Genomic DNA, 15,391 nt, shown 5'->3' with positions numbered 1-15,391 from the left:
TCATCAGAAAAAATTTGCAACAATACACAGAAAGAACTATACGAACACATAGGCAGAGTAACAGGCACGATCAGGAAACGACGACTAAAATTCTACGAGAAAAAATTTCATTTGAGATATAGACGACCTAAAAGATCGCAAATCAACAGGGAAATGACAAATGAGACAAATTTAGAAAAAAATTATGCATGCAATATCTATATAAAACAAAGGAGTAATACTGGAAAAACTGGAAAGAACAAAGTAAACAAGAACACATTCAAAGAAAAAAAAGATTTTGGGAAGAGAAAAAGAAGAAAGGAACAACAATAAATTGACTAATCATGTAACGTTCAAATTCAAACACTGTCTTAGGGGCAAAAACATGTGATAACAATAATAAACATTGCATACACCTTGTGCAGTGATATTCTCACATTTTGATTTAATTTTGCATTCTTTAATTTGTTCTTGTCGTTTGCAACGCTGTTAGCTTGGTTCATGCAGTTAATAAATACACTTATTTCCAAGCTTATGACTGGTAGATTGAAGTTGCTCATCAGGAAACTATGGCGTTTTATAAGTCCCTTTCTACTTCTCTTGTACTGAAACATTTACGCTTGCAGTGTGTTTCTCTCATCCCTGTGAGTAGTTAGTCCACTTTCAGCTGGGGAGGCCAGCTCTTGGGCGGCACGGAGAGGACTTGAAGCCCTGGGGCCCATAGCCGCGCAGGGGCCTTAAACTGTAATGAGGCAACGAGCCGTCATTGTTCACTCCCAGGAGGCTATTATCAGCCGAAAATGCCGACAGCCATCGTCATGAGCATGTGCTTATCCTCCCCATCCTGCCTCTGTTTATCTGCACTGGGGCCTTATAACGCGCCTTCCAGAACAGAGTACCCTAACAGTCATCCCATGAAGTATTGGCATACATTCATATTAACGAAGAATCAAATTAAAAAATATGCGATTATCTTGTCTGAATGGACTGAGGAGGTAAATCTCATGAAAAAATTTAAAATCGTCTCAAAAATAAGTTCTGTTAACCCGTATCGAAATAATGTGTTAAACAATTCCGTTAGGAGTTCGGTGTTCAGTAGCTAAGAAAGTTCCTTTCTTCATTACCGATTGTACGATTTACTTCCAATTCTGTCAGTCCACCTTAACACAATACAGATTGCAATTGAAAGCTGCACGTTAACATTAGATACAATATTTATTGCCTTAATTCTGACGGCGCTTTAAATATATTTCAGTTTACAGATGGAAGTACAGTAACGCTCTTGTTTACAGTTTCATTCTAATATTTTACCTTAGAGCCACAACTTGTAAGCTTTGAATGAAAGAGATGCTGTCTTAGTTTACTGTCTTTATAAAATTTAAAAATGTCAAAATTGTATGGTAAACCAAGGTAATATATTCTCTTGTCGATTTCAGAGATGACATATCAGGGTTTAAAAGGGGCATTGTCAAGTTCCTTAATCGTTTTAAGGTTACCAAGTTTCGTGCTTTTCAAATTTCATGGTTTGAAAATACGTTATTACAAAAATAGTTAAAATGCTATTCCCTTCAACAGATCCTGTAACTCTTCTTCACTTCCACTAACAAGAGCAACGTCATCAGCGAATCTTATCATTGATATCCTTTCACCTTCAATTTTAATTCCATTACATTTGGCTTGAAAGAATTTTTTACATTTATCTTTAAATTTTTATTTATTTCTTGAATCTTTCTTTTATTTCTGTATTTGCTTCTTCGATAGATAGAGTGAACAGTAGCAGTGAAATACTACATGCCTGACCGACAATTTTTAATCCGAGCACTTTGTTCTTGGTCTTCCGCTCTTGGCTCATGTACATCTTGTATGTTCCCTTCTTTCCCTATGACTTAGCCCTGTTTTCCACAGAATTTCGGAGAAACTTTTTCCAGTCCGACAAAACCCTATGAACGTGTCTTTATTCTACTTCAGTTTTGCTTCCATTACTAACCGCATCGTCACAACTGCCTCTCTGGTCACATTACCTTTCATAATGACAAACTGATCGTCATCAAACACACCAACAATTTTCTTTTCCATTCTTCTGTATACCATTCTTGTCCGCACCTTGCAGGCATGAGCAGTTAAGCTGATTGTGGGATACTTCTCGCACTCGTCGGCTCTTACCATCTTCGTAATAGTGAAAATGACGATTTTCAGAAAATCAGATGCTACATCGCCAGATTCACTCATACTACGTACTTATATAAATAGTCTTTTAGTTGCCACTTCCTCCAATGGTTTTAGAGATTCTGATGGAATGTTGTCTATCTCTTCTGCCTTATTCGATCTTGAGTCGTCTAAAGCTCTTTTAAATTCCGATTCTAATACCTGATCCGTATCTCTTCTGTACCGTCGCCTGTCTCTTCACGTCATTAGACAAGACAAGTCTTGCCCCTCATAGAGGCCTTCAATGTACTCTTTCCACCTATCAGCTTATCCTTTACATTTAACTGTGGCATTCCCGGTGCACTCTTAATGTTACGACTCTAATTTCAATGAAGGTCGTTTTGACTTTTCTCTATGCTGAGTCAGTCCTTCCAACAATGATTTCTTTTCAGATTTCTCCCCATTTTTATACAGCCATTTCGCCTTAGCTTGCCTGCACTTCCTATTTATATTATTCCCAAGTGACTTGGGTTTCTGTATTCCCGAATTTCTTTGAACATTTTTGTACTTCTTTCATCAATCAAATGAAGTATTTCTACTGTTATCCATGGTTTCATCGCAGTTCCTTTTTTGTGCCTACATTTTTCTTTCCAACTTCTGTGCATGTGTTTTTAGAGAACTGCCTACTGAGGTTCTTATCGCATTAACTATAGCCTTAGAGAATTTCAAGGGTATTTATTCATACCTTAGGATTTCCATATCCCGAATCTCTGGGCATTGATTTTTCTTGACTTGTCTCTTTAACTTGGACCTGCTTTTCATTTTTAAATTGGTTTCTGAGTCTACATCTGCTCTTGGATACGCCTTAAAATTCAGTATGTGATTTCAGAACCTCTGCCTGTAGGTGGTTTTCCAAGTATAGCTCCTTTTGTTGTGGTTCTTGAATAGAGTATTCGCTATTAAAAGGTGAAATTCATTTCAGTACTCAAATAGTGTTTCTCCTCTCTCACTCCTAACACAAAGCTCCTAAATTCCCGTAATCCTTTCTTCTATTCCTTCCACTACAACCGCATAACAATCCTCCATGACTATTACATTTTCATCTCCCTTTACGTGCTGAATTGCCCGCTTGTTATCCTCACATAGTTTCTCTGTCTCTTCGTGTTCCGCTTGTGAAGTCGGCATGTATATCTGAACTATCGTTGTCGACGTTTGTTTGCTGTTGATTCTAATGAGAACAACCCTATCATTGAACTGTTCACAGTGCCTCACTTTCTGCCCTACCTTCCTATACAGAACTAATCCTATTGCCGTTACACTACTCTCTGCTGCTGTTTATGTTACCCTATAGTTCTCTGGCCAGAAATCCGTGTCTTCTTTCCATTTCACTTCAGTGACCATGTAACAATAATGTACCTATAATAATTTTTTTCTTTATGTATTTAGATAAATGTTTCTTTCTGAATTTATGTGAAATAATGTAAATATTTTTTTAGATTTTTTCTTTTCGTGTCATGTTAAAGAAACTGTACACAACTTTTGAAATGAATGTCATTACTTACGTTAGATTTTAAGCAATTTGATAATCAGAGGAAAATGTATTTAATGTTAAAACTATTGTAAAATGTGTAAATTGTAATTTAAACACTTGGTCCATACGTAGGTAATGCATTAGAATATGTGTAGTAGAAAACCTGTGGTGAATACCCTACCTGTAGGGGCGCGGGAAAAGGTGGATGCAGGCGAGAGCGGGAAAACGCACACTGGCGCGGTTCGGCACAACGGGCTCAGTGAAACAGTCGGAGTTGGGCATCGGTCAGAGGAACATGTACTGTACCGAGGAGGCTATCTAGGAAAAGTGGATTCCATTGAGCCTCGGATGGGCCGATTCCGACGACTACTTGGCCTGGCTATATTCTCTGGCACAAAACTGGAAAGATTACGACGCTAAGAAGAATGAAAGTGCCGATACTGTGAGAGCCTTAGCCGTGCTTGTATGTGTGCTGTGCTGCCCGCTATCTCGCTGCCCGCCATCCGCCGTACCGACGTGCACAGGTCAAACATTTATTTCATCTTTAGAAGTGTATCTGTGTGGACCAGTGTTGAAACTGTTCTAACTGTTCAATAATAATGCGACTTTTACCAGAATTGCCTTAGCCATCATTTATCCTTATCATTGACCTAGACAGGGTCCTTACCGCAAATTGTGCAACCCGAGTATCCCGAACTGAAAGTTACAGTTAGTACTAAATTATCTGCAGACCAATCTATACTATAAAGACGTTCAAGGATAGGAGTGCAAATGTAAATGTTAGTAAAGAATATCAGTGTGATCAAATTGAAAGATAAATTTTGAATTGAGCTAGCAATGTTATTTAATTCATTTGAGACTGAAAAAATGTTAGGCTATTAATCCAGAAGCGTGACAAAAGAATAGTAATCCATAGGTTAATAATTTCGAGTGTTTATGTACCTTCATGACTTACTAGTTTCCGTATAACGACCATAACAGTTTCAGGGCCCCCCCATTCTCTTGCCTCTTCTTGCACATTTTAAAGTGTACTGATCAGAATTGAACAGTAAAATTAATTTCTATATTAAACCTAAGTGTATTAGTGTTTAATTTTCAATTTTAATAGTGACATTGTATGTGTGTTTTCAAAATTGCTGATTCTAGGGTAATCTATGCCCGATTTCAGTCTGATCAATATACAAAGTGCAGCTCGTAGTAATCATTGCTGTGTGGTGTTGTGTAATTTTAGCTCGTACAAATTAGTACAAAAGAAGAAAACCTTAGTTCAGTAGATTCTTTTTGGTTCTAAATTTTGCTATAAAACGCAACATTACTACGTGTCATTACGCTTGTACATGCACATACTTGTACAAGGAAAAACTCACTCAATGCCTAATTAGGCTGGCGACCGTATTATTAATCATTGGCAATATCTACTGTGTGTACTTCTTGTCCATGCGAATGCATAATTGTACTTTACATTTGCTTGACGCATCACTGTAGTTACTGACTGAATAAGTCCGAATTGCTTCCATTAGGTACACGCGGTCAACTTATGTACTAAATCCTTGTTTACAAGGTGAAGCCCGTGAACTTATTACAGTACAGGCTTTATTGAGCTAACGCACGTCCGACAGGGCGGTAGTGTTGCACGTGGCTTCCCGGTGACAGGACATCCAGTTGTTGTCGGTTATACACTAACGTAAAGACCGAACAGTGGATGTTCAGTGGCTTGAATAGCAATAAAGTTCAGTAAATTAAACTGCAGTGTGAGTCAAGTACAATAGTGTAGTGTAGTTGGCATTCAATATGGACAGGAACGGGGACAGGGTAGATGTGCCGAGCGAAATGGAGAATGCGGCTAGCAGTAGCAGGAGTCTACTCGGCCAGATAACAGATGGCGTTAGCGAAAGACAATTGGCGTACATACGAGACCATGAACACGTCAACGAACAGATTGAAATGTCGCGATCACCTCGAACACAGCAAGGGACAAAACAGGAAGTAGAGGGTGACTTTGTAGATGAAGTGGGTACGTGAACGAATCCACTGACATATTTGATTCACCGCAAATAAAGAAAGAACCGAAAGAAACTTATGAAGTAGGACCGGAACACACGGATTCCGTAGAACAAAACAGTGTAAAAATTTTAAGCATGAATGACTTATTTGAACAATTAACCAAACAAATTGTAGGACAGAATGAGCAGCTTAAAACACACGTTGATGAGCAGCTCAAAACACAGAACGAGCAGCTTAAAATGCACGTTGATGCGCAGCTTAAAACACAGGGCCATCAGATCAAAACACAGAACGAGCAGCTTAAAACACACGTTGATCAAATTAAAGCACAGGTCAAAGATCAAGGAATTAAAATTAGTAAACAAATAGAAGAAGTAGAACAAAAAATGGGTAATTTAAGTTCTGTGGTAAATACTCTGAAATTTGAAATTGATACTATTAACAAAAATATGGATACTATGCAGGAGGAAATTGGTAACATTAATAGTAGATTCGATGTTGAAATTCTCAACATCCAAGAGAAAGTAGAACCTCTGGTTGTAACTAAGGTAGACGAAAAAGTTTTCGGTCTTAAAACTGAGATCGTAAACGAATGTCAATACGGAATATCTCAGTTGAAAAAGGTAGTTGTAGACACTGAAAAAGAATTAGGTGAAAAAGTAACCGGATGTGTTCAAAATTGTACGAAAATTCAAGGCAAAATTTTCGATCTAGAGAGCAAAATTAAAGATAGGCCTGGTGTGGTCTGTAATGGCGCACCAATTACGAAGCTGTTAGAAGGCGAGGAACGCTTTGATCCAGCCAAGAAACATAACGGGTGGCATCCGTTAGATTTTATCAAAAATTGCGAGAGAGTATTTCCTGAGCACTTGTCTGATCAGGAAAAGATAAATGTAGTAATTAGCGCCTTAGCAGGTGACGCTAAGCGCTGGGGAATAAATTTAGATACCGAACGAATGACGTTCGACGAATTCAGGCAAAGATTTACAGAAGAATATTGGTCTGAACAAAAGCAGGACCATTTATGGCGCGAGTTTATCATGGCCAAACTGCATGATAACAGGGGCAGGAATTCTTTGAAAGATTTCTGCGAATATTGGTACCGAAAATTGACACATTTAAAAGGCCGAAGATCAGATTCAGAAATTATCTGGGAACTGTATAAAAAGCTCCCAGAAGATTCAAAGAGGTATGTAGGAAGCAATCATCGCAGATTCCAAGCATTTCTCGAAAGAGTCGAAGACGAAGACTATTGGCGCGAAAGTCGTGCCAATTATCAAAATTTTGGCAACCGTAATACCCGACACAATGACGAAAGGACTGACGGCGATGGATTTCGCGTCAATGTAATACAGAGAGGAAGAAGCAGAGGAAGAGGCAGAGGAAGTTATCCAGGTCGCGGACGAGAGTACACCGCGCAAAACAATAACGACGCGGGAAACTAATTTCCGCGAACGTTGCGGGCCAAACGGAAGCGGACAATACATACCGGCCCCGATTTAAGAACAGATACCGGACCGACCGTAATGTAATGAGACAGGTTAGAGACAGGCGTGAAACGAAGCAACGTGTTGTGGCAAGACAAGCGTCAGGTGCGAGCGAACATGAGTCATCTATGCCGCACAGAAAGCTCCAGGTTAACGGGCGAGTGGAGCATCAGAGGGCAACGGCCCAGCCTAGCGGAACATCTGTTCAGAGAGAAGCCGCTAGCAATACGGCAGCAGTAGGTACGAACGTAGCTGTAAGAGATAATGAAAATTTTACGAGTGATAATTCCGTGGCAAAGGAAACAATAGATGAGACTGTGAGTACACAGAGAGGTGCGGTTAGCAGTGTTTGCAATGAGGAAAAGGGCGATAATGAATTAGCAGAAGTAACTGATTGGCGTGTGCAGATCGACGATCTGTACAAGGGCCTAAAGCAATGTGAGTGGGAGGATGGTAAGAAGGAATATGAGGCGAAGAAATTAGTTAATAGAAAGGGAAATGATAGGGGCGTCAATATAGTGACGTGGCCCAAATTTGAAGAAGGGAGAATAAATAGCGCCGCGAAAAGTACGCGTGCTGCCGATAAGGGGAAGGTTAATGATAGGAAGGATTTGGAGGATGAATTCCTCAGCATTGACGAAGAAATAACTTCTGCTAACAATCCGCCAATAGTGCAAGCTGCTACCGAGAGGCACCGTGGAGAAGGGGCAGATGATTACATGAAAGTAATTAAAGTCCACGAGGATTACACCGAATATGAAGTCACAGTAGATGTAAATAAAGCTGATGATGAGGCCGTTTCGCCAAAATAGGAGATTGAATTAAAATCTAAACCTGACAATAATACCGAGGAGGAACTTAGTGCCTGTCTCAGAAAAGCCTTTATGTTAGAACCTGATAGCGATCCGGAATGGTCGGATTCCGACGATAGTTCAGATGATGAAAGATACGCTAATACAGACAAAATTGAATATACTAGCTTTCCCTGTTGTGCAAAAGTAGCGTACTTAAGCGAATCTGATGTGAAGGAAGAGAGTAGTGATGACTCTAGTGAAGATGTATTTTTCGGGGTAAAAGAAAGTGAATATACTTTTACCGAAAGAGGGTATGAAAAAATCAGTGAAATCAAAGGGGATGTAGTTAAGTACGATATTGTACCTAACAATGACGAAGTGTCAAAACAGAATCCAGATGTTGTGACTGAACAAAGAAAGAAAGAGCCGCCTGACGACTCAGTGTTTATTTTGCGAAGAGTTCAAGTGAGCAAAGACTTTGAACTCCAGAGGCCTAAGAAGCCACCAGACTTGAGTGACTGTTTTATGAACCACAAAAGGCTGCCTTGTTAATAAAGAGACGAGCAGGGGCAGGATGCTGTATTTGTATAGATATTATTAATATTATGCATGACTTTATTGTTACTGTAACTCAGTATTAGCTGAAATTGAATTATTGTTTTGTTGAATTAGAGCTTGGGGCAGATTCATATCGGATTTTGAGAATGTCATGAACACATTACATCACGAAACTACAGGGTTCCCACCGGAAGAAATTTTGTTAGGTAAAAGTAGTAAAAGTTTAATTGAAGAAAAATTAGAGTTTCCACCTTGTACAAGTTTGGGATTGAATCAAAAGAAAGAATTGGTAATAAAAAGGGCAAAGCAAAGAGCCGAATCTAGATCTAGAAGACACGATAAGAATCTAAAAGTTTCAAAATTTAAAATTGGAGATCATGTTCTTCTAAAAACCCACGAAAAATCTAGTGAACTAAACCATGAAATTTCAAAATTTAAATATATCTATAATGGACCATATATAATACAGAACCTTCCGCACGAAAATGCTTACTACCTAATCTACCCAAAATCCAAAAGACCTTTAGGTGTAAGAAATATTGTGGACCTGAAACTGTATGTTCCCAGAAACGAGTAATTGTGCTGTATTTTATACTGAACCCAAGTTATTTCAAATGTAACAATTCTTTGTAAATGTTTGTATAATCTTGAAAGTTTACTAATGTAGTTATGTGAGTTTCAGATTACCAATTGTACTGTAACTGTAAAAATGTATGGAGGAAAGGACTGAAAAGAAAGGATAAATGCTGTCAGCCAGATAAAAGATGGAACTGTCTAAAATGAAAATGGGCAGTGTATGAACCATAATATGAAGGACTGCCAAATACCAATGAGGGCAGATAAATAGTCGATGGAAAATAGTAAATGTAATCCAGAGGATGTGACAATATGAAGTGAAATGGACTGCCCAAATCCACATAATAGGCAGTAAATATGTGTAGTTAAATTTCTGAAAATTTTGTGTGTGTGTTTTGTTTAGTAAATTAGGAAATGGACTGCTATTCAAATCAATCAGCGACAAATTATCCTATAGTGTATAAGGAATATGCATTTGGTTTTGTAGTTAAATATTTGCATTCCAGAATTTTAAATTATTTCGTTAAGAAATTTGGGAAAAAATGATTAAATTGCTATTTTAGTAATGTTTAAATGGGAAGTTGGACTGTGCAAAAGGCACTTAAGTAAATAACAAGAAATTGGTCTTAATATATTAAAATAGTGTGAACCTATATACAGTGAGTGGAAGGAAATATGTAGTTTAAATCTTCTTGAACTTTTACGTAAAGATTCAGAACCAGTGTATCATTGTTAAATTTAGTGTTCCCATAAAATTTGGACTTAAGAAAATTTTCTGGAAACAGGGGCATGTGTAACAATAATGTACCTATAATAATTTTTTTCTTTATGTATTTAGATAAATGTTTCTTTCTGAATTTATGTGAAATAATGTAAATATTTTTTTAGATTTTTTCTTTTCGTGTCATGTTAAAGAAGCTGTACACAACTTTTGAAATGAATGTCATTACTTACGTTAGATTTTAAGCAATTTGATAATCAAAGGAAAATGTATTTAATGTTGAAACTATTGTAAAATGTGTAAATTGTAATTTAAACACTTGGTCCATACGTAGGTAATGCATTAGAATATGTGTAGTAGAAAACCTGTGGTGAATACCCTACCTGTAGGGGCGCGGGAAAAGATGGATGCAGGCGAGAGCGGGAAAACGCACACTGGCGCGGTTCGGCACAACGGGCTCAGTGAAACAGTCGGAGTTGGGCATCGGTTAGAGGAACATGTACTGTACCGAGGAGGCTATCTAGGAAAAGTGGATTCCATTGAGCCTCGGATGGGCCGATTCCGACGACTACTTGGCCTGGCTATATTCTCTGGCACAAAACTGGAAAGATTACAACGCTAAGAAGAATGAAAGTGCCGATACTGTGAGAGCCTTAGCCGTGCTTGTATGTGTGCTGTGCTGCCCGCTATCTCGCTGCCCGCCATCCGCCGTACCGACGTGCACAGGTCAAACATTTATTTCATCTTTAGAAGTGTATCTGTGTGGACCAGTGTTGAAACTGTTCTAACTGTTCAATAATAATGTGACTTTTACCAGAATTGCCTTAGCCATCATTTATCCTTATCATTGACCTAGACAGGGTCCTTACCGCAAATTGTGCAACCCGAGTATCCCGAACTGAAAGTTACAGTTAGTACTAAATTATCTGCAGACCAATCTATACTATAAAGACGTTCAAGGATAGGAGTGCAAATGTAAATGTTAGTAAAGAATATCAGTGTGATCAAATTGAAAGATAAATTTTGAATTGAGCTAGCAATGTTATTTAATTCATTTGAGACTGAAAAAATGTTAGGCTATTAATCCAGAAGCGTGACAAAAGAATAGTAATCCATAGGTTAATAATTTCGAGTGTTTATGTACCTTCATGACTTACTAGTTTCCGTATAACGACCATAACAGTTTCAGGGCCCCCCCATTCTCTTGCCTCTTCTTGCACATTTTAAAGTGTACTGATCAGAATTGAACAGTAAAATTAATTTCTATATTAAACCTAAGTGTATTAGTGTTTAATTTTCAATTTTAATAGTGACATTGTATGTGTGTTTTCAAAATTGCTGATTCTAGGGTAATCTATGCCCGATTTCAGTCTGATCAATATACAAAGTGCAGCTCGTAGTAATCATTGCTGTGTGGTGTTGTGTAATTTTAGCTCGTACAAATTAGTACAAAAGAAGAAAACCTTAGTTCAGTAGATTCTTTTTGGTTCTAAATTTTGCTATAAAACGCAACATTACTACGTGTCATTACGCTTGTACATGCACATACTTGTACAAGGAAAAACTCACTCAATGCCTAATTAGGCTGGCGACCGTATTATTAATCATTGGCAATATCTACTGTGTGTACTTCTTGTCCATGCGAATGCATAATTGTACTTTACATTTGCTTGACGCATCACTGTAGTTACTGACTGAATAAGTCCGAATTGCTTCCATTAGGTACACGCGGTCAACTTATGTACTAAATCCTTGTTTACAAGGTGAAGCCCGTGAACTTATTACAGTACAGGCTTTATTGAGCTAACGCACGTCCGACAGGGCGGTAGTGTTACAACCACAAACCATATCTAAATTGGACATTAGTATTTTCTTTTTCAGGCTTTCTAGCTTCACAACTACTTTCCAATTACTCAGATTCCACACCTCGAGGCGTAGAACTTTACACTTTTATTCAATCTTTTTCTCAAGGTCCTCCCCTCCTTAGCAACCCCTTAGCAGCCCCTTCTGTAGATCCGAATGGGGAACAGGCAGGAATCTTACGCAAACGGAGAGATCATCATGACACTTTTTCAGTTGCAGGCCACATGTCCTGCGAATTCATATTATGTGTCTTTAATGCAGTGGTTTCCGTTGACTTCTGCATCCTCATGCCTATCACTGCTGAATCTTCCTCTTTTATGTGCAGTTTCCCTTCCGAAGGGCAAGAGAGTGCTCTGAAGCTCTGTCCGCTCGTCTGCCCTCTTTGACAAGGCCGTAGGTTGAATGAGGGTGACTTCTTATGCCGAAAGTCTGCGGCTGGCAATGCTGACGATTTTTATTCAAAATGTAAGCGGTGGTGAGATTAGAACCCATGAGCGAGGACGTTTTGATTACTAATCAATGGTGCCACTACTCTTTTTCTTTTAATTGGCTGCGTTGTTTCTTCAACTGACAAACTAATTAGTTTCTAAGTACTGTGAAACAAGTGAAGCAACTATCTTTTCATTTAAGTTTCTTTTTTTTTTGTTGATTCAGCTACATGGTGGAATAGACATGATGGCAGTGGTCGAATCCTGAGTCCTGGCCACGATGCCTCCTCCCTCCCATAGCTGAACTGCACCCTTACACGGTTGTTTTTCTTTTCTTTCCTATATGTACATTATAAAAACAAACTAGAACTAATTCACCCATCCGGAACTCGGGAAATCCTGCAAGGTGATAAAGGATGGCAGGCGAACCAAGTGGTAGGTGTGTCATGTTTCGTTCCCAATCGGGAGGGCACCTGCCATTCCAGGAACATGCCAACTTCGTGGAAACGTTGTACAAACGCTGTTAAGTAGCAAAATTGTGCGGTAACGCGAACAAAGTGCAGACTCCGCATGTGCTGTTTACAAGAACTGCCAACAATCGAGGCGCGAGTGATGAGCATCTCCGTATGGATGTGCCAAGGTCCTGCCTTTATCCAGAGAATTGCCCCAGACTTTGTGGCAGGAAAATATCACACCGCTGGATAAAGAAAGGGCTCTCGGTCAATAACATGAGGCGGCACTCGTGGAAAACACGGCAGGAGCTGTCGTCCCATCAACCAGGCATACGTAACGGCTACACAGTTTTAGCGGTGGCGATCATCGTCGACACTATGAAAGACGGTGAAAAGGGGAGATTCCTATGACATAGATCCCCATGATTAGTTGCATAGATTCCACAGATCGCATAACATCAATTCGACCTTATATGTATCTGAAAGAAACTGTAATGAATGAATCCACGGTCTACCGCAACAGTGGGAGCTTATGTTCTACGCTGTGACAGGCGACGCTACGCATAAAAAAGACGTAGAAATCCTTTTTCCGCAGCCGGCGTGTTTGTGGCAGTTCGTCGCGAGCGTAACTGAGTTCCACAATGAACAAGGCGATATGTGCAAAGGCGGGCGTAATGAAGACCTCGACACCGCTTCGTTGTTTATACATCGTGGCCATGTGGCCATGTAAATTGCCTCGTAAATTGCCATGTAAACTGCATGGTTCGGAAGACCCCTCAGGGACAGGGGGCGGGGGGGGGAGGGCAGTGAGTGCGTCATAGGTGGACTTTGAAAATGGACTCAACCGTCAGACAATATCTGAATGTGTTGCTTGAGGCTTTCCCGACGGACATGTTGTATATATGGTTCTCGGACGAGACGTCGGATGTCATAGTGGAAACTCCACAATATTTCATCAGCGCAACTGGCCGACATCTTCTCTGTGGTTCACGAGCCATATCAGACTCAGACAGCTTATCCAATGAGCAACTCCACATGCGTACTACTTTCTAACAAAATGGATATTCCGAACGGGAGATTCGCCGTGCGTTACACCCGAAGCGAGATACCCAACGTGAGGAAGTGGAAGAAGGCGAAGAACAAAGGGGAATGGTCATCTTGCCATACATCGGCGGTCTCTCTTCAAAAATAGGAAGACTATTGAAGAGGCATAAAGTTAAATGTGTTTTTCGTCCGCTGGCAAAACTCAGAGCTCTCTTGGGCTCATCTAATGACAGCCTTGGCCTAAGAAGTTCCAGTATTTACGAGGTTCCTTGTAGCTGTGGCATGTCGTACATCGGACAAACTTGTCGCACTGTAGAAGAGAGCTTTACTGAACACCGACGCTACACTCGTCTGGACAACCAGAGAAGTCTGCTGTGGCCAAGCATTGTCTCAGTACAGGCCATTCTATCAATTATCAAAATAATAAAATTCTCGCGTCGACGAGTTCGTACTGGGACAGTGTTATTAAGGAAGCAGTGGAAATACGTAGCTCGACGAATCTTGTAAACAGAGACACGGGCTTTCAGCTCAGTACAGCTTGGGATCCAGCAGTGGCCATATTGAAGTCGCATCGAGCAGAGAGGAGTACTATTGGACATACGACGGATGAAAATTCGCCAGCAACATAAATATTCCGTTGACTGCGGGAGGATAGTCACGCGCCTAGGCGGACGCTCATGTTTGCTTGCGGCTTCCGACAGAGGTCCCTGGGGCGGCCGATGGCAGCAGCAGCGGCAGCCTCCGCGCGAGCGCCGAAGTCTTTGGTTCTTCATTTTACAGGTGGCGATGCTGTCCTTCCAGCTATCGGTTGATATCGTCGCTATTGGCCATCGAATTTGGCGCCACCACGCATCCTGAAGATGTCGGCCAGTTGCACTGATGAAATATTGTGGAGTTTTCACTATGACAACCGACGTCTTGCCTGAGAACCATATATACAATATCTGAATGCACTTCAGTTCTACGTCCTATCGTAATTGGTATCCGTAAAATCTGCGCAATATGAATAATTCTGGATGGTACATAGGCCCAGGAGTCAACGCACCGAAAAGGATCGGAGCAGTGTAGGGGGTAATGACTGAGCATCATACGGGTTAATTTCAAAACCTGACTAAAGCTGACATCCGTTGTTCGGCACGTTACGACGTAATGGTCATCGCAAGATAGCGGGGACATTGCAGGGGTGTCAGAGCAAGGGTGCCAGATGTTCCATAGTCTGCGACGAATAGACAGCGCATTGGATTTGTGCACATTCATCGCACTTTCAGCCGCCGTTCCACAGATTCAGTGACGACCCCGTCGTCCACGGTCTAACGTTGGTTTATTCCACAGGTACAGTTTAATCTGGACAGGGAGAAAAGTCCCGTTACGACGACGAGTGCCGCCTCTTTTTGAGGCTTTTAGGGGAGCTTTACTTATGCAGTCGTTCCTCCGTGCTCCCTGTCGGATGACGGCGGCGGGGAGGGGGGGAGGGGGGGTAGTGCAGAAAGGTCGCCTTCAGGACAACCAGAGTGTCGACCAAGGAGTCACGTTCGACAGCAGCGTCGGCCTCGGGAGCAGTCGGAGCAACCATCGGAGCTGAGAACATGGCTGAAGTCGCATTGTCTGTCACCTTGTAAACTACCAGCTCATTAAAGATAAGAACACTATCCATTGGCCGTTCACGCATTCCGAGAGTTGTCTGGCGGCCGGCGGCGACTTAAACGCAGTCGCATATGGATCGGATGTACCGTATACGACAACAGAAGTTCCACTCCTCCAGTCGGTAGTTATGTTACAGACATTCAGATCTTATGCGGACCTCTTTCC

The sequence above is a fragment of the Schistocerca cancellata genome, chromosome 2 (genome assembly GCF_023864275.1).
Source record: "Schistocerca cancellata isolate TAMUIC-IGC-003103 chromosome 2, iqSchCanc2.1, whole genome shotgun sequence".
Lineage (NCBI taxonomy): Eukaryota > Metazoa > Arthropoda > Insecta > Orthoptera > Acrididae > Schistocerca > Schistocerca cancellata.
This window is presented reverse-complemented; position numbering follows the sequence as displayed.